General features: G+C 44.1%; 1 pseudogene; it reads left to right on the top strand.

The window, feature by feature from the left end:
• Nucleotides 1-9104: 9104 nt before the first annotated feature.
• On the top strand, nucleotides 9105-10742 carry LOC112069803 (endonuclease domain-containing 1 protein-like; annotated as a pseudogene).
• Nucleotides 10743-19018: the final 8276 nt, after the last annotated feature.

Below are 19018 nucleotides of genomic sequence, written 5' to 3' on the forward strand. Positions count from 1 at the left end.
ACACTGGCGAGATGCAGGCGTTCCCGCATGGCTACATGCACAGGAACTTTGAGGATGACCAGGCCGTGCTGGAAAACTACACCAATGCCAAACTTTACAAGCATGACCACCTCAACCCTGACGACCACCAGGCTGACCCAGACGACAAGGCCTCCACCTAAACACTGACCAACGTGGTGCCTCAGGTCTGCCATTTTGTTTTACTTGAAGACAACATCACATTTGTATTGAACAAAATAAGATTTCTCAAAGTGGGATAATGTACTGAGATAATGTACTGATAATGTACTGAGAATTTTTTTTTTAAAGCAATAAAATACAACGTCCAGTCATAAAGCATTTTATACCAAATAAATAAAATAGCAACACCAGTGGTTAGAATGACATCCTAAACCCTAACAACCAATAAACATGCACACGTATGATGTGGCACTGTCTTTCAGGTCTGAGAATTCAGCGCCGGCACCTGGAGGGAACAGGAGCACGTCATCCGCAAGCGCCTCAACAACTACTGCCGTGGCACCGCCTACGTTATCACCGGAATTACCACCTCGGAGAACATGATCCGGCATCATAACATCAACCGTACAGCCATCTAGGCCAGATTGTTCTTCAAGACGTTTACATTTTAGTCATATAGCAGACGCTGTTATCCAGAGTAATTAGGGTTAAGTGCTTTGCTCAATTGCACATCGACAGATTTTTCAGCTAGTCGGCTCGGGGATTCAAACCAGCAACCTTTCAGTTACTGGCCCGATGCTCTTAACCACCAGGCTATCTGCCATCCATGAACTATTGCTTGCTCACTCTAGTTGTTGCATTCAARAGCTCAGGGAACCTGGTCACCTGGAACAGGCTAATACTAACGTCAACACTTGCTGCAGTGGTCCCTAACAGTAAGCCAGGCCTGGAGTGCAACCAGTATGCCCCCTCTCTGGCCAGGCAGAGCCCGGCCGTTGTGTCTGAAGGGCTGCGTGGGTCTGCCTTCGGGTCTGAAGCCACAGTGAAGACGTGGAGGGCCGTTATATCCTTTACCAGACCGTTTAAATGTTAGATGATAGATGATCAACCTGGAACTGAGTGAGTAGTGTTTGATCTGATGCTAGTGTTTGATCTGATGCTATTTGAAAGCCAAGAAAAAAATGAAACATTTTAAAAATGTAAAGTACATTACAATGATATATTTTACTTTATGGGGACTGAATGCTGAGTTAAGGCTGCCAGGCTTGCTAGGACAGACCAGATAAAACTTAAATTAGCACTGAGGTGTGAAGTGAAAGGTGTCAAGGCCTTTGGGTCCAACAAGTGGCAGAAGTCTTTGAAGTCACCTCCTGCTGTTCAAAGACCATCCACTAGCATTTCTACAAGAAATCTGCCTCCAGAAATAAAAGCTTCTCRCAAGTGGGTGTGACACCTGCTCCCGTTGCCTGCTGCACTGCTGCTTGGATTCCATCTGGCGATCTGTTCCCCGTCTGCCCTGGCCTGTCTCCCCCTGTCTGGTACAGGTACCCCCATCACACTCCCCTCTCTCTCCCGAGCTTTCGCTCGCCTCCAGCACACACAAACTGTTGGGGCGAGTGACTCTGAGCTTACAATGGCTAGCCCCAAGTCGTTATATATTTTACTTTTTTCTTGCGCATTTTGCTGTTTTGCTATTTGTCTCATGACTCCTGCATGCTTTGTTGATTATTAACTTTCTTTGGTGTTTGTTTAGGGACAGTGTTTGTTCCCACACTCGGGACTCTGACTCTCTATTGGTTACACAGACTTTTGGCCATCCTATTCTAACCACCTCTCGCTGGCCTTGTATTCAAGTTACCTGATGAAATTGCTGTACAATATGATCTTGTTGCTAGCTGATATACGTTCAGATGTCATGAATCAGCACTGCAGGCTCTCTGTGTCCTATGCCGTGTCTTGATTGTATTTCTGTTGATGATATCTGGAAATGTGCATGTACACRCTGGCCCATCTACAGTTGCTAGCCCCAATTCTGACTTGTGCTCTGATATCTGCTTCACTGATTTCTGCTCTCGTAAAAGCTTGGGTTTTCTGCACGTTAACACTAGAAGCTTATTACCTAAAATGGATCAATTGAAATGATGGGTTCACAGCTCCAATCCAGATGTGTTGGTCATTACTGAGACATGGTTAAGGAAGAGTGTTTTGAATACTGATGTTAACCTTTCTGGTTATAACCTTTTTTAGCAAGACAGATCTTCCAAAGGTGGGGGAGTGGCAATCACCTTCAGTGCTCGGTTGTCTCCACCAAGTCTGTCCCCAAACAATTTGATTTGCTGGTTTCAAGCATTAAACTTTCAAATTGCTCTTTGTTGACTGTTGCTGGGTGCTATCGTCCTCCATCAGCACCGGCCTGTGCCCTACCTGCCTTAAGCACTCTCCTGGCCCCTTACACTAAGTCTGAATTTGTCCTGCTAGTTGACATAAACTGGGACATGCTTAAACTACCTGACCAAGTCCTAAAGCAATGGGACTCCCTAAATCTTTTTCAGATTATTACCAATCCCACAACGTATGACTCCAAACACCCAGAAATAGCTACTCTCCTTGATGTTATCCTCACAAATAACCCTGACATGTATCAGTGTGGTGTTTTCTGTAATGACCTTAGTGTTCGTAATGGCTGCTCAGAGAAACGACCTGTCCTGATTTGTTATAGACGCTTGCTAAAACAACTTTAAAAGTTGTTAGGGATGGGGTTTCCTGAATTTCCGCCTGACTGACGTGCCCAAAGTAAACTGCCTGTTATTCAGGCCCAGAAGCCAGGAAATGCGTATAATTGGTAGCATTGGATAGAAAACACTTTGAAGTATCTAAAACTGTTCATATAAGACTATAACAGAATTGATATGGCAGGCGAAAATCCGAAGAAAAAAGCAACGACCAGGAAAAAAAGATTCAGGTCCCAGGCTCTTACAATGGAAAGCTACGCATCCTATGTAATTCCGTCTCCCAGATTGCAATTCCTATGGCTTCCACTAGATGTCAACAAATGTAAATCAAGGTTTCATGCTTGTTTTTTGAAAAACGAGCAAGAATTTGGAGTTTTGGTGAAGAGAGCACCGGAACAATATCAGTCTTTTGGCACGCGCGTAGTAATTCTGCTTTCCTATTGAACATACTACTTTCCATATTAAATATTATAGTTTATTTACATTTTAGAGTACCTGAGGATTAAATATAAACGTTGTTTGACTTGTTAGGACGAAGTTTAGCGGTAGCTTTTTGGACTCCTTTGTCTGCAAGTTGAAGGAGTGGATTACTGAAATTAATGGCACCAACTAAACAGACTTTTTGGGATATAAAAACAAGGATTTTATCTAACAAAACGACCATTCATGTTGTATCTGGGACCATTGGGATTGTGTTYAWAAAACGTTTACTTGAGACAGGAGAACAAGTGGAGACATAGGACGAGGTGGATAATTTTATAATAAGGCCGTTTTATTCAAGTGTAAAGATATCAGGCAAAAACGTGCACGGCCCCTTTCTGTCAGATTCTTATGAAATCGTCGGAGAAGAGCCCGCTCTAAACAGTACATACAGATTATATAGGCAACTAGCAAAGTAGGTTGATCTTGTCGTCTGGCCTTCCGATTGGTCGATCTGGGACGTGGGTAATCCTGTTCGGCCTGATGTCGACGTTTCCATTGGCCCTTCCCACAGTCCTTTGTCCTAGTCACATCCAAAGGCYTCCTGCATGTGCGTTTGTTTTCACAGGCCCTATTCATGGGGGAGGGGATGTGTGTGTGGGTCTGACAAAGTAGTGGGAATGGGTGCATGTTGTGCCAAGAATAGCTTATGTTGAGAAGTGTTAAAACAATTTACTAGTATCTAATACAATTTCTTACAATTGCAAACAGAGGAAGGTTGCTGTCGCCCCCAGGTTTGCTGCCTGCTCCAGGTTGCTGTCGCCCCAGGTTGCTGCCGCCTCCGAGGTTGCGGCCGCCGAGGTTGCTGCCGCCCCGATGTTGCTGCCGCCGCCGATGTTGCTGCCGCCCCGATGTTGCTGCCGCCCGTGGAGGTTGCTGCCGCCCGATGTTGCTTGCGCCCCGATGTTGCTGCCGCCCCGAGGTTGCTCCGCGCCTCCGAATGTTTGCTCGCCGCCCGATGTTGCTGCCGGCCCGAGGTTGCTGCCCCCCGAGGTTGCTGCCGCCCGAAGTTGCCTGCCGCCCGAACTTGCTGCGCCCCGAGGTTGCTGCGCGCCCCGATGTTGCTGCCGCCGCCGATGTTGCTGCCGCCCCGAGGTTGCTCCGCGCCCGATTTGCTGCCGCCCCATGTTGCTGTCGCCCGATGTTGCTGCCAGCCCCGATGTTGCTGCCGCCCCGAGGTTGCTGCCGCCCCGATGTTGCTGCCGCCCCGATGTTGCTGTCGCCCCCAGGTTGCTGCCGCCCCGAGGTTGCTGCCGCCCCGAGGTTGCTGCCCCTCCGAGGTAGCTGCCCCTATCATCACTAAGCCTATCTCCGACCTTTTTAACCTGTCTTTCCTGCCCTGGGGAGGTTCCCATTGCTTGGATGGCAGCCATGGTTCGTCCATTTTGTAAAGGGGAGATCAAGCTCATCTTAACTGTTTATAGGTCTATTTCTTTTTTGCCCTGTTTATCAAAAGTGTTGGAAAAACTTGTCAATAATCAACTAACTGGCTTACTTGATGTCTYTAGTATTCTCTCTGGTATGCAATCTGGTTTCCGATCAGGTTATGGATGTGTCACTGCAACCTTAAAGGTCCTCAATGATGTCACCATTGCCCTTGATTCTAAGAAATGTTGTGCTGCTATTTTTATTGACTTGGCTTACGCTTTTGATACGGTAGACCATTCCATTCTTGTGGGCTGGCTAAGGAGTGTTGGTGTCTGAGGGGTCTTTGGCCTGGTTTGCTAACTACCTCTATCAAAGAGTGCAGTGTAAAAAGTCAGAAAATCTGGGGTTTCAGCAACTGCCTGACACCAAGGGAGTACCCCAAGGCTCAATCCTAGGCCCCACGCTCTTCTCAATTTACATCAACAACATAGTTCATGCAGTAAGAGGCTCTCTCATCCATATATTTGCAGATGATACAGTCTTATACTCAGCTGGCCCCTCCCTGGATTTGGTGTTAAATGCTCTACAACAAAGCGTTTTTAGTGTCCAGCTTTCTCTACCCTTAACCTTGTTCTAAACACCTCCAAAACAAAGGTCATGTGGTTTGGTAAGAAGAATGCCCCTCTCCCCACAGGTGTGATTACTACCTCTGAGGGTTTAGAGCTTGACGTAGTCACCGCATACAAGTACTTGGGAGTATGGCTACATGGTACACTGTCCTTCTCTCAGCACATATCAAAGCTGCAGGCTAACGTTAAATATAGACTTGGTTTCCTCTAACCTTCCTGCCATGCTAGATTACGGAGAAATAATTTATAGATCGGCAGGTAAGGGTGCTCTCGAGCGGCTAGATGTTCTTTACCATTCGGCCATCAGATTTGCCACCAATGGTCCTTATAGGACACATCACTGCCCTCTATACTCCTCTGTAAACTGGTCATCTCTGTATACCCGTCGCAAGACGGCCTCACTCGCCCCTATCTGAAATATCTATTGCAGCCCTCATCCTCCACATACAACACCCGTTCTGCCAGTCACATTCTGATAAAGGTCACAAAAGCAAACACATCAGTTCGCTGCAGCTAGCAACTGGGACAAACAACAAACACTCAAACTGGACAGTTTTATTTCAATTTCTTCATTCAAAAACTCAATCATTGACACTCTTACTGACAGTTGTGGCTGCTTTATGTGATGCATTGTTGTCTCTCCCTTCTTGACCTTTGTGCTGCTGTCTGTGCCCAATAACGTTTGTACCATGCTTTGTGCTGCTACCATGTTGTGTTGCTACCATGCTGTGTTGTCATGTGTTGCTGCCTTGCTACATTGTTGTCTTAGGTCTCTCTTTGTGTAGTGTTGTCTCTTGTCGTGATGTGTGTTTTACATATATATATATATATATATACTGTATATATATAAACTCATCAAAACTTGTCCCTTTTTCAGGACCCTGTCTTTCAAAGATGATTCGTAAAAATCCAAATAACTTCACAAATCTTGATTGTAAAGGGTTAAACACTGTTTCCCATGCGTGTTCAATGAACCATAAACAATTAATGACCATGCACCCGTGGAACGGTCGCTAAGACACTAACCGCTTACAGATGGTAGGCAATTAAAGTCACAGTTATGAAAACTGAGGATACTAAAAAGAGGCCTTTCTATTGACTCTGAAAAATACAAAAAAAGAAAGATGCCCAGGGTCCCTGCTCATCTGCGTGAACATGCCTTAGGCATGAGGACTGCAGATGTGGCCAGGGCAATAAATTGCAATGTCCGTATGGTGAAACGCCTAAGACAGCACTACAGGGAGACAGGACGACAGCTGGTCATCCTCGCAGTGGCAGACCACGTGTAACAACAACTGCACAGGATCGGTACATCCGAACATCTCACCTAAGGGACAGGTACAGGATGGCAACAGCAACTGCCCGAGTTACACCAGGAACGCACAATCCCTCCATTGGTGCTCAGACTGTCTGCAATAGGCTGAGAGAGGCTGGACTGAGGGCTTGTAGGCCTGTTATAAGGCAGGTCCTCAACAGACATCACTGGCAACAACGTTACCTATGGGCACAAACCCACCAAACCCACATTCTCTCCTCTCTCACATATCTAGGCCTACAACTGGAGAGTGCAGTTAAAAAAGGTTATGATTCAAATAAAATTGTATTGGTCACATTCACATGGTTAGCAGATGTTAATGTGGGTGTAGTGAAATGCTTGTGCTTCTAGTTCCAAGAGTCAGCAATATCTAACATGTAATCTAACAATTTCACAACAACCTAATACATACATCTAAGTAAAGGAATGGATGAGCAATTATTTCTACTCATTGTTATTTGTACCAATAACAGTTGTTTTACAAATTTTCTGTTTCCACACTACATGAGGGGAGCAAGATTTTTCATTTCCCCCTGAGGGCTTGTAAACCACAATTCTCATATCTTCTGTGTGTATGTACAGCAACAGTACTAGACTATATCCTCTATTTCCTGTAATGCTTCCTGTAACCTCTATTTCCATTATTACAATCATTAATAACTGACACAATTCTATAATGAATACATATTAGAATTATAATACATAGTAGTGACCAATAGTTACTGTATTGTGATTGTTTAGTGTTTTATTTACTCAACAAGTAGTGCCCCAAGGTGGGGTCGAACCGTGTCTCAAAGCAGCAGATACTTATGCCAAGCCTCCATCCCCGTCCACAACAATACAACTTGCTTGAAGGTAACAGCGCTCACTGATGCCCGTAGTGGCCGGTTTCCACGTCATTAGACATGGATGGACGTTGAATACTGACTTGTACCACAGGGGACCTGCCTGCTTATTCAGAGCAACATTCAGCTGGTGTGTGGGAGGGGGTGTCATGCAACTTGTGAACAGCTCACCAGCTAAAACATACAATAGGAAATAGAGGATATAGTCTAGTCCTGTTGCTATACATACACACAGAAGATATGAGAATGTGGTTTACAAGCCCTCAGGGGGAAATTAAAAACCTTCCTCCCCCCTCATGTGGTTTGGAAACAGAAAATATGTCAAACAACAACAGTGTCAGGACCCGGTGCGAGAAACAGTCACTAAATCGGCAGAACCCAGAAGATGAGGCAGACACAGCAGTACTAGAGATGGTGGTTTAATAAAAAATAATAACTTCCAAAATACAAAGAAAATCCACAAAGTGGTAAAAACAGCAAGGGAAAAACAAACCTAAAAGACTAATCCAAAATACAAAAGAAACAAAACCAGAGAACCTCTGGAAAATCCAACAAGAGAAAAATATATGTTCACAACAAGGCTTGGGCTGGGGCTGGTGCTAACATACAAACACTGAGCAAGGAACTAAGGAACACACAGGATTAAATAACTAACAAGGAACGACATACAGGTGCAAACAATAATAGAGCAAGGGAAAAACAAAAGGTACAAAAAGTGCAATGGGACATCTAGTGACAAAAAAAACCAGAACAGTCCTGGCCAAAACCTGACAAACAGTATTTGTACCAAATAAACAATAATGTACAGAAATAAAAAGTCAAAGCATTGCTACTGATTTAACTGACGATCCTGGATGGAATGTTGTTTTTCTGTACATCTACAAGCTTATTCACTAGAAGCCCATCATAATAATCCAGTGACAATCAATGAATCACAACATGTCTTGTGATTTGAAATAATCATAGCACAGCTAGGTCTCCATTTTGTTCCAGAGCCTTCCTCAAGTCTCCCTCCCAATCTACCACTGCACAAAGCCTTGTTCTGCTCACACCTCAGTCTTACATGAAAAGACTGCGAAGGCACAGATCTACACAACACACTTTTCATATCTCCACTTCAGGGAATGAGAGGCAGCGTGAAAATGACACGTCAGCTCAAACCACGTCTGCATCGATGGACCCCAACACACAAGGGACCTTGAGTTCCTCTCTACTGAGCAAAAGCATGAGATTGATAAGAAAAACGCAGCTTTCAGGGCCTAACAGAGGCTGCAGAGCATGAAAGAGAGGATACGATAAGTGTCAGACAGAAGCCATGCAATCATCAGAATAGACGTATTTACTATCTGGGAAATGTAGAAAGGCGGGGAGGAGAAGACGACTCAACACAGAATACTGTCTGAAGGTCATATGGAGGGGGAACACATGCAAGAGATGTTAACTGAAAGAGGCAGACAAGACCACTAAAAGAAGCTAGGATGCAATGACAATGAAAGAGAGAGACGAGAGGAGAGAGAGAGAGAGAAGAGAGATAAGAGAGAGAGAGAGAGAGAGAGAGAGAGAGCAGAAGAGAGAGAGAGAGAGAGAGAGAGAGAGGAGAGAGAGAGAGAGAGAGGAAGAAGAGAGAAGAGAGAGATGAGAGAGAGAAGAGAGAGAGAGAGAGAGAGAGAAGAGAGAGAGAGAAGAGAGATGAGAGAAAGGAGAGAGAATAAGAGAGAGAAGCAGTAAAAGAAGAGTAAAAGAGAGAGCAAAAGAGAGAAAAAGATGAGAGCACATGGTCATCATGAGACACCTATCCATCTACTCTTCTCTGTGCCCTGCTGTGGTGCTGATCGTGCTGATGGGCGTATGCGGGAGGACCCAGACAGGGTGGTGGAGGACTTTTAACCACGTGGAGCGCTATGTAAGGACTCCCTGTACATGGGAAACCCACCGCGGGGCTCCCTGAAGAAAATCTTCCAGCGCTACGAGACAAGCCCGCGCTTCGTCACCCTCTGCCGACCCCCACAAACACAATCCCGTCTACTCCGGCTATACCTTCAAGAAGTTTGCGGCGGAAGAGGGTGGATTTCCCTGGATGTTCGAGCCACAGTGTGTGTGTGTGTGTGTGTTGTATATTTGAATGAACATAGGCCAAGTAGGTTGTATGCTCTAGATAGCGAGTTAGAAACCCTATGTCATTTCAAACATTTTTCTCTCATGGATGCAGATGACTAACACCCATACACTAGTTGGAAAGGCTTGCTGAGCTTGAGAACAATTCTGCTGCTCTACGCAAAATGAAACACTGGAGATAAGCAGCTTTATAGGTTGTGTAAATGGTTTACAATAGGATATTGTTGTGATAGCCGTTCATGTAGGAAGCAGTGGTGTTGGCATATGCAAAATGAATTGATCCTCCCTCATTTTCCATCTTCAACTCTTTATTAAAATCCCCCTTTTTCTTCCTCTGTCTCGATCTCTCCCCACCTCTCCACCTCCCTCTTCTACCTGTATCTGTCTCTACCCCCTCTCTCCCTCCATCCCTCCCTCCCTCACCCTCCTTCCCTTCCACTCTCTCTCCATCCTTCCTCCTCGCCCTCCTTTCTTTCCACTCTCTCTTCCATCCCTTCCACTCTCTCTCCATCCCCTTCCTGCTCCCCTCCTTCCCTTTGCCACTTCTTCTCTCCATCCCTTCCTCTCGCCTCCTTCCCCTTCCACTCGCCCTCCTTCCCTTCCACTCTCTCTCCATCCCTTCCTCTCGCCCTCCTTCCCTTCCACTCTCTCTCCATCCCTTCCCCTCTCTCCCTCTGTAGTTGGCGTCAGAGAACGGCAGCAGCAACACGGAGCCGTTCCCCCAGTCCTCCCACATGTACATGAACTTCGAGGACAGCCTTGCTGGAAGACTATGCTGACGTGGCCCAGTACGAGAGAGGCCTCCTCAACCCTGATGAGCACCAGTCCGACCCCCTGGACAAGGCCTTCACCTACACAATGATCAACGTGGTGCCCCAGGTACGTTGGTTCAGTCTGCACATTTTAAAGTCGGTTTGGTGTGTCTACCTTAAACCGTTTCAGTGCTGGAGAGGGTGGAAGATGAATAATAATCAGAAGACGTATGGGGAATATAAGTCATGTTCTTGCCTCTTGCCGCAGATCCACAAGTTCAAGATCGGGCCCTGGGCCGAGCAGGAGGACCTCATCCGCAAACGTCTCAACAAACGTCTTTGCCTACTGCCGTGGCAAAGCCTTCGTGGTCACCGGGGTCACGACCTCCGGGGACATGATCCGCTGGGACCGTGTGGCCGTCCCCGAGTACATGTGGTTGGCATACTGCTGCACCGACTATGACCAGAACGAGCCCTACATCGCACTGTACAAGTTCCCGGTGTTCGGGGCCTACGGGCTGAACGACCGTGTCAACAACCACCTGGTGGAGGTTCCAGTGAAGATCCTGGAGAATTTACTCAGAGGAAGGATAGATGTGGACAAGAACTTTCAGATCATAAGAATTACTGTTGGAGAATTACTGTATTCACATGTGATATTCACCAGGCTTGTAGACGGTCATCTTTAAAAGGCCCAATGCAGCCATTTTTATATCAATATCTGGAATAGTGTTCCATTAAAATAGTAAAAAAGAAACAAAAATTGCTTTTTTATTACAAAAACCTATTTCTCAAGCAATAATTTAGCTAGGACTGTCTGGGAGTGGTCTGATTGGGGAGGGGGAAACGGAAAAGTAGCTGTTATTGGCTGAGAGATTTGGAACACACTCTCACTTTGTTATTGGTCTATTATACCTATTACATATATTGATCATGTCACCAGGAAAGCTGAATCAACACCCATGCAAAACCTGCTGATTAGAAGGTCCTGTGTAGATTGTATTTTCAACAAGCAACTATCAGGAAATAACACTGAACATTTTTTTTACCACTTTTAAAGTGTTAGTTTCATCAGGTGTTGTACAATATAATACAAAACACAGGGACTGCAAWTGGCCTTTAAAGGTTTAGTTATTGCCTCACACTGTATGAAGAGTCTGCAACTGCAGTCATCCACAAGAGGGCAATAGTGTCCTACTCATGCATTACTCCCTACTGCTGCACAGGACAATACAAGTAGGCTATATTTAACAGATATTTGCGAATATGTTTACAACAGTCATTTAATGAAGTGATTATCCAATTAAGACCTTACAAGAATTCTCTCTCTGTCAAAMAGTTCACAACACAATGAATCTTCATTTCCGGGCTGATCTGTCCTTCTCCCTTTCATTTCCTTGGAGTCTGAGGCAGACAGGTAAAAGAATAAGCTATCATCCAGTGACCCCACTTTTTCCACGACACCCACCCTGCACTGATGCCCTCTCCAGTGGAGGCCTCACCCTAACCTTAACCACACTGATAACCGTACGCCTAACCCTAAACCTTACGCCTAACCCTAAACTTAAATTAAGTTCATTATTAAGTTAATTATTTTTTCAAGGATTTTTACAAAATAGCCCAAAAATATATAGACAACCGTAAAATTGCAACTCAGTTCATCACTGAAATGGTTCCCCTTATCAGCAAAAGCTGATGATTGTGTTCCTATCTGGGCTTGCTTTAGCGGGAGCAACATGCGTGTGCGCAATTTCATAAAGAGGGCGCTTGGCTTGTCATTGGAAAATGGGAAACCTTTAAAGCATTACAGATTCTCTATATTATTATATTATATATTAAGTTTCCTTCTTCTCTAACACCCTCCCCCTCATTTTGCATCAAGCGCACACCTGTAGCCTAAATTATTGATTGACACCTGGCTGTCAGTGATGATCAGTCTGCATGTATGCATTCTATTAATAACCTATCAGTCTTACCGTTTTAATAGTCGAATAGATCTGTTTTTCTTACTAAATTGGATATTGTTCTCAGATGATCTCCCTCAGTGCTTGACTTGGACTGAAATAGGTGCTGGTACTCATTTTGGGTGCTAGCACAGTTTATATTTAGGTGCAGGAGCTCCACAATAGTTTTGAGTTCATATTCTATAACAGGAACAGGAGCTCAAGAAGTACAAGGGTGAGCTCCTGCCCAAGTCAAGCACTGCCCATAGCCGTGGGAAGTATGTTGGGGGGGGGGGCTGGAAAACAGCTATATCAGGACTATTAAAAGGCTCAGCGCAATACTTTTATTTTATTTTTTATTATATATATATTTTATTAACATTTTATTTTTATTCAGATTCTTCAGGGGATGCTGTAGCACCTTCAGCACCCCTGCTTCCCGCGGCTATGGCACTGCCAACAATCCTATGTTTTACCATTTAAAAAGTGTTTTCTCCCTTTAATTGTAAACATGGTAGCTAGGACCATTTACTTCCTCTGGACTCACTCCCATAGTAGTGTAATCCTGAATATAGGACCATTTCAGATGTAGCCTAGAGACACCATGTTCTGAAAAAGGTGTGCAGGAATTTAGTGGCCGTTGGATCGTCACCAAGACGAAAATGTGATGGTGAGAAAAGGATGCCTCTGCTTTCGAATAATTACCTCCACTGCAATTCCCACATTTATTTCTTCACATTTTACCTGTAGTTCGTCTTTATCCCAATGTTGTTCTGATTTTAGGGTACTTGGAGACACAATTGAGACAGGTTTTTGGCTTGAATGAGAACCGGTGGATCAAACCGGCAGAGTTGGAGGCATCTCGAGATGACCGTTGGAATTCAAAAATCTGTAGGGAGAGTTATAGGATAATGACTTTAGGCCTATTGAGGGTTATTCTCCTCACCCTTGCAGCTGAATGGATAATGGCTGATCTATTCCAACAAGCTGCTGTTATCTCCTGGAATATTCCCCACCCTCAGTGGCAGCCTGATAGTCAGAGGGGTTCTTACCTGTTGAGTGCCACCAGAGAGGAAGAGGCGAAATGATACAACTGTTGTTACCCCTTGGGGCAGCAGGTAGCCTAGTGGTTAGAGTATTGGGCCGTTTCAGTTCCCTGGTTAGTGTCATTGTAAAAAATAATTTGTTCATAACTGACTTGCCTAGTTAAATAAAATAAACTGGGCCAAAAATTTATTCTCCAGCAGGTGGTGTTGTTTTGCTTCTTTCGCTCACCAAGCAAGGAGTTTTGGTATGGAGGTCAATGAGACGAGTGTACTGATATAAGTAGGACACGTGACATCTCGGGCAACTTTGAGAAAAAACACTTTATATCGGKGTTGTCTCGAGATAGCTATGCCTATTCATGATATGAGGCTAGTAGCATAGCATATCTGTCCATTGAATACAAGCGGTTGACATCAACGCCCCTCATCCAATATTCAAAAAAGTATTGAAATATTGAGATGTATACACCAATCCAAAGAGAGGAATAGGCGGGAGCTTAAAGCCTAGGACCAAGAGGCATGGAGAGGCAGCCTTTAGTGATTATGCCCCCAGCCTCTGGAATAGCCTGCCAGAGAACCTGAGGGGGACCAAGAGGCATGGAGGCAGCCTTTAGTTACTATGCCCCCAGCCTCTGGAATAGCCTGCCAGAGAACCTGAGGGCCGAAACTGTGGACATATTTAAAAGAGATGTTAAAACACACCTTTTTAGCTTTGCTTTTCCTTGAGGTGCTTTTTAGTCATTCAGTTTTTATTATTCTTTAGTTTTGTATCTCCTTATGTTTGTTGTGTACTAAACTTCAGTATTTATTTTCATTGTTTCCCCGTGATGCACATTGCATTGCATTCCATGTCTGAAACGTGCTGTATAAATAAAGCTTGATTTGATATGATAGTGGAGGTCATAGGGTCAATGGCTCCTCACTCTTTTTCCCCTACAAATCAAACACGTTCAGAGATATAGTATCCCTCCAACTGGGATCAAGATGTAACATAGTGGGTTAAACATAGCCTACATCAGGATGGGAATGCATGTGTTTTTTGTGATATGTACCATTTTCTCTAAATAGACCAAATATTATGTACCTACCCCCATCATGGCATAATGGATGTTATGTTTCTACCTATGATTAACTGAACATACCCATAAAATCCCAATCTGTGCTTTCAGAAATAGCCTGCCATTTCAACGAGCACCAACATATCCCCAATGTGAAAAYAAAGGAAAACACTCACGTTAACATAGACAACTGAGAGGCTTAACATTTCTTCCCCTCTATAGCTTCGTATGTGCTCTGCATCCCTATCTGCTGGAGAAACTCACTGTTACATTTTTTTTAGGTGATTTTCTTAAAACTGCATTGTTGGTTAAGGGCTTGTAAGTAKGCATTTCACTGTACGGTTGTATTTGACACATGTGACAAATAAAATGTGATTTGATTTGATTTTCCCATCACAGGAAACGAGGCAGTCCGTATTGGCGACTGTAGTCTTACTTACAAGGTCAATGCCACGGTCTTATGAGAATCTCTTATGGTCAAGACCTGACTGTTTAGTCCGGCTCTAGATCTAGGACCTGACCGTTGCATCTGAATCAATAATTACAAAGAATTAAACCACATTACATCATGAACCTTTCCCATGATAGAGCCAACTTTAGGCATTAGGAAGCTCAGGGCTCAGTCAATGAACAGGGGCCTCAATGATTTCYTAGATAACAGATTATTCAGATAGGGAACTCTGTGGCCCAATAGCTAAGGAGAGCATCAAGCGTTTTCAACCACAGAACCACAGCACCTGCAAGAAAAAAATCCATGCATTTTTATTAGTTTGTTACAATTGTTGGATTTGCGCCTCGCCTGCCACACGTTGAATTGGCACTAAAACAGCTGTTGTATTGGGTAATTTGGAGTGTGTTTTCTATTATGCAATGTTACACAATGGGATTGGGGCTTCTGAGAATGTAATTGGCTTCTGCTCCCTAAGTTTGAACAGCTGTGTGAGCCCTCAGCCCTGCACTGCTCATAGTCATAGGGATCTCTCTTTTGGCACAGTTCAGGAGCATAATAGATGTTACAATGTTTTGMTTTTGTTTGATGAGGTTGTAGCATTTAAATAGGGCCACAGTGTTTTGATTGCTCACCTGCCACAAGTTAAAATGTCAATGGACCTACCAGAGTAGGGCCCGCCAATGTACTGGTAGACAGCTTTCTAAACAACCTGACAGGACAAACAATAAACGGAAGCCTCCAATAGAACTACCGCAAATTAGTCCAATTATCATTTGTCAGGGGTCTTACATGGATCAACTTGGATCATTTCCCACCCTAAGAAGAATTTAAAAGTAGGCTGACCTTTCCCCGTACAGAAGTATACAGTAATATAACTGTTTATTATTCATTCAAATGATTACAGAAAAMATCTATGGAGGAGTGACAAGGTTAAATACCGAACATATCTCTGCTGTTTCCTGCCAGTGTAAAAAGGTTATTCTAGCGACGTGGAACCTGTCCCAGACCAAGTTGTTGTTTATCAGTAGAGGAGGCTCTTCTCAGTCTATTAAAATCTTCCTGCTGAAGAGTCGCCTGGTCTTCCTAAAACAATCAGCAGGGGTGACTTGGGGTCGGGGGGGGGGGGGGGGGGGTCGGCTAGGCCACAGAGACAGGCAGTGTGTGGAGCCTGCCAAAAGTGAGATTGTCGTATACAATGCAGTTCAAGTGTGTCTGGCATCCAGATAATGACTTAGAGTGGGGAGGTAGTTGTGATGGTAATCATAAGAATTGTTTACATCCATAAGGCCAGGAAGTTCATAAAATGTATTAGCAAGTGGCTACTTGCTACTGTTATTATGGGCAGGACACAATACAAAAGACTCAGGGGAGGGGCTCCCTACCTAGCCTTGTGGTGACGAGCTTCGGGGCTTCCTGTCCCAGAAAAGCCCTATTGGACGTGAACAGTATCACAAGTGACCAGAGTGCTGTAGAGGTCACGACATTAGTGGAACCTGTCCCATGCCAGACACGACTGGAAGATTACTCTTCCTCCGRGGACAGACGCCTGTGTTGGTCCAAAACAATAACTTCCGACAGGCTACTGTCCTGGCTCCTGCCTCTCTGGTCTACCCATTCTTTCATGTGAATATCCTGTCTTGTGTCGCGCCAGTGGACTGACTCGCAGAAAGTAGATCTATCTGGCTCTCTTCCCAGCAGTAGGGAGAAAGACTGCCGCCATGAACTTTCACTAGTGCTGTTTACTATGTTGTGGATTCTCTCTCTCTCTCTCTCTCTCTCTCCCCCCTCCGACTCCTGGCTTTCTTTGTTTATTATCAAAAAGGGCAGGAGGGTGTCCTTGGGTTCATCCCACTTTCCCTTTTAAATCATCCCTAATTCAACGACAACATCGGTTCTACCCACGGAGTCATTATGACGGGACGCCCCCGCACCCAGCCCCGATACATGGCTTGCAGCACGTACCTTGTCTCTCTGTCCCCTCTCTCATTTTGGCTCAGACATAAGCAAACAACCCAGGGTTTTATTTGAGCAAACAGTACAGCAAGCCATGGTCCCAGACAGACTGAGAACCATGACGATGTTAAGAGCCAGTGGGACTGGACAGCCAGTCACATGTGGGTTGTCTTTGACGCCTCACTGCGTGTCTTTGTGAAGGTGTCCTTTGTAGTCCACCTGTCCTTTGTAGTCTACCTTTTCAAGGTGCCCACAAGTTATTTGAAATGCAATATTTTACAGCAATAATTGGTTAGAAACCCACACCTTCTGTCTTCCATGGTTTTGACTATTTATAGAAAGTCAGAAATTATGCCATTATTGTTTGAATTTGAACTTGGTCTGTAGTGTTTCACTTCACCATTGAACTTTGTTTCTTAGCAAGTTTAAGATTTTTCCTAAAATTCTATCAGTTTATATAATGTGTTCCAAACTTATTTAAAGTTGACCTGTGTAGAAATTGCTCTGCCATTTTCTGGTTGCTAAAATTCTAATAGTTCGCCTAATTTCAGTTTATTTGACAAAACAAGCAAGTACAGTGTAGAGAATCACTGTACCATCTAAACCGCTGAGAAATATATTTTCCCTAAACAAAAATATAGTATTTTCAGCTGTTTGAAGCTGGTGTACAAAACCAAAAGTAAAAGACCCAAAAACTAAACTTAAAGCTGCAATATATAACTTCTTGGGCGARCTGAACAAATTCACATAGAAATGTGAGTTATAGATCTGTCATTCTCATTGAAAGCAAGTTTAAGAAGCGTTCTATGTGCATTATTTTTATAATTCTTGTATTTTCAGCTTAAAATAACTGAAAATACAATATTTTTGGRTATGTAAAAGATGCTGTATTTCAAAGCGGTTTAGATGGTACAATGATGCTCTACACCAGGTATTCCCAGGGGTAAGAGGCGCAAAGATGATGAGAACTACATTGATTTGGGGTTCACTTATATTGGGAGTAGTGCCACTCAGCCACAGTGTGTTATATGTGCAAAAGTACTATTTCACAACTCGATGAAACCTTCACTCTTGCGCAGACATTTAGAAACAAAAGATACCAATTTGAAAAATAAGCCACGGGAGTTTTTTGAGCAAGAATGAAGACAACTTTCGAGTAGTAAGACATGTATAAAAGCAACAGATACCATTAATAAGAAGGGGCTAGAAGCGTCTTATATGGTGAGCTACCGAGTGGCTAGGACAGGCAAGCCCCATACTATTGTGGAGGACTTAATTCTTCCTGCTGCCGTGGATATGGCTGGGACAATGCTGGGGGAAAAGGCCCAAAAAACTATACAGACAATGTCTTCATCAAACAACACCATTTCACAAAGCATCAGTGACATGGCAGAAGATGTTTTGAAACAATTACTGCTTCGCATACAAGCCAGTGAATTCTATGCGTTACAGCTGGATGAGTCAACAGACGTGGCGGGCCTGCCACAGCTCCTGGTATATGTCTGTTATGTTTTTGGAGGGTCAATTAAGGAAGACAACCTCTACTGCAAACCACTGGAAACCAGGACAACAGGAGATTATATTTTTAAGTACTAGACAGTTTAGTGACATCAAATGGACTTTGGTGGTCAAGATGTGTTTATTTGTACRGATGGCGCAAAAGCCATGACAGGGGATCCCGACGCTATTTGGGTACACTGGGTCCCTGAACTCTCGTGTATTTTCTGCATTATGCAATGATATGGGCAGCGACCATGTAACGCTTTTACAACGTACAGAAGTGCGCTGGTTATCAAGGGGCAAAGTATTGASACGTTTTTTAAATTGAGAGATGAGCTTAAAGTTTTCTTTACTGACCATCATTTTCACTTGTCTGACCGCTTAAGTGATGACGAGTTTCTCACACGACTGGCCTATCTGGGTGATGTTTTTTCTCGCCTGAATGATCTGAATCTAGGATTACAGGGACTCTCCGCAACTATAKAAATTTGGGGCAATGGTTAAGAAGTTGGAGCTCTTCTCTGTCTGTATTAACAAGGACAACACACAGGTCTTTCCATCATTGTATGATTTTTTGTGTGCGAAGGAACTCAAGCTTATGGACAATGTCAAATGTGATATAGCGAAGCACCTGAGGGAGTTGGGTGCGCAATTACACAGGTACTTTTCCGAAACGGATGACACAAACAACTGGATTCGTTATCCCTTTCATGCCCTGCCTCCAGTCCACTTACTGATATCTGAACAAGAGAGCCTAATCGAAATTGCAACAAGCGGTTCTGTGAAAATTGAATTTAATCAGAAGCTACTGCCAGATTTCTGGATTGGGCTGCGATCAGAGTGTGCTGCCTTGGAAAATCGAGCTGTTAA

The sequence above is a fragment of the Salvelinus sp. IW2-2015 genome, unplaced genomic scaffold (assembly GCF_002910315.2).
Source record: "Salvelinus sp. IW2-2015 unplaced genomic scaffold, ASM291031v2 Un_scaffold1123, whole genome shotgun sequence".
In the NCBI taxonomy this organism is placed as follows: Eukaryota; Metazoa; Chordata; class Actinopteri; order Salmoniformes; family Salmonidae; genus Salvelinus; species Salvelinus sp. IW2-2015.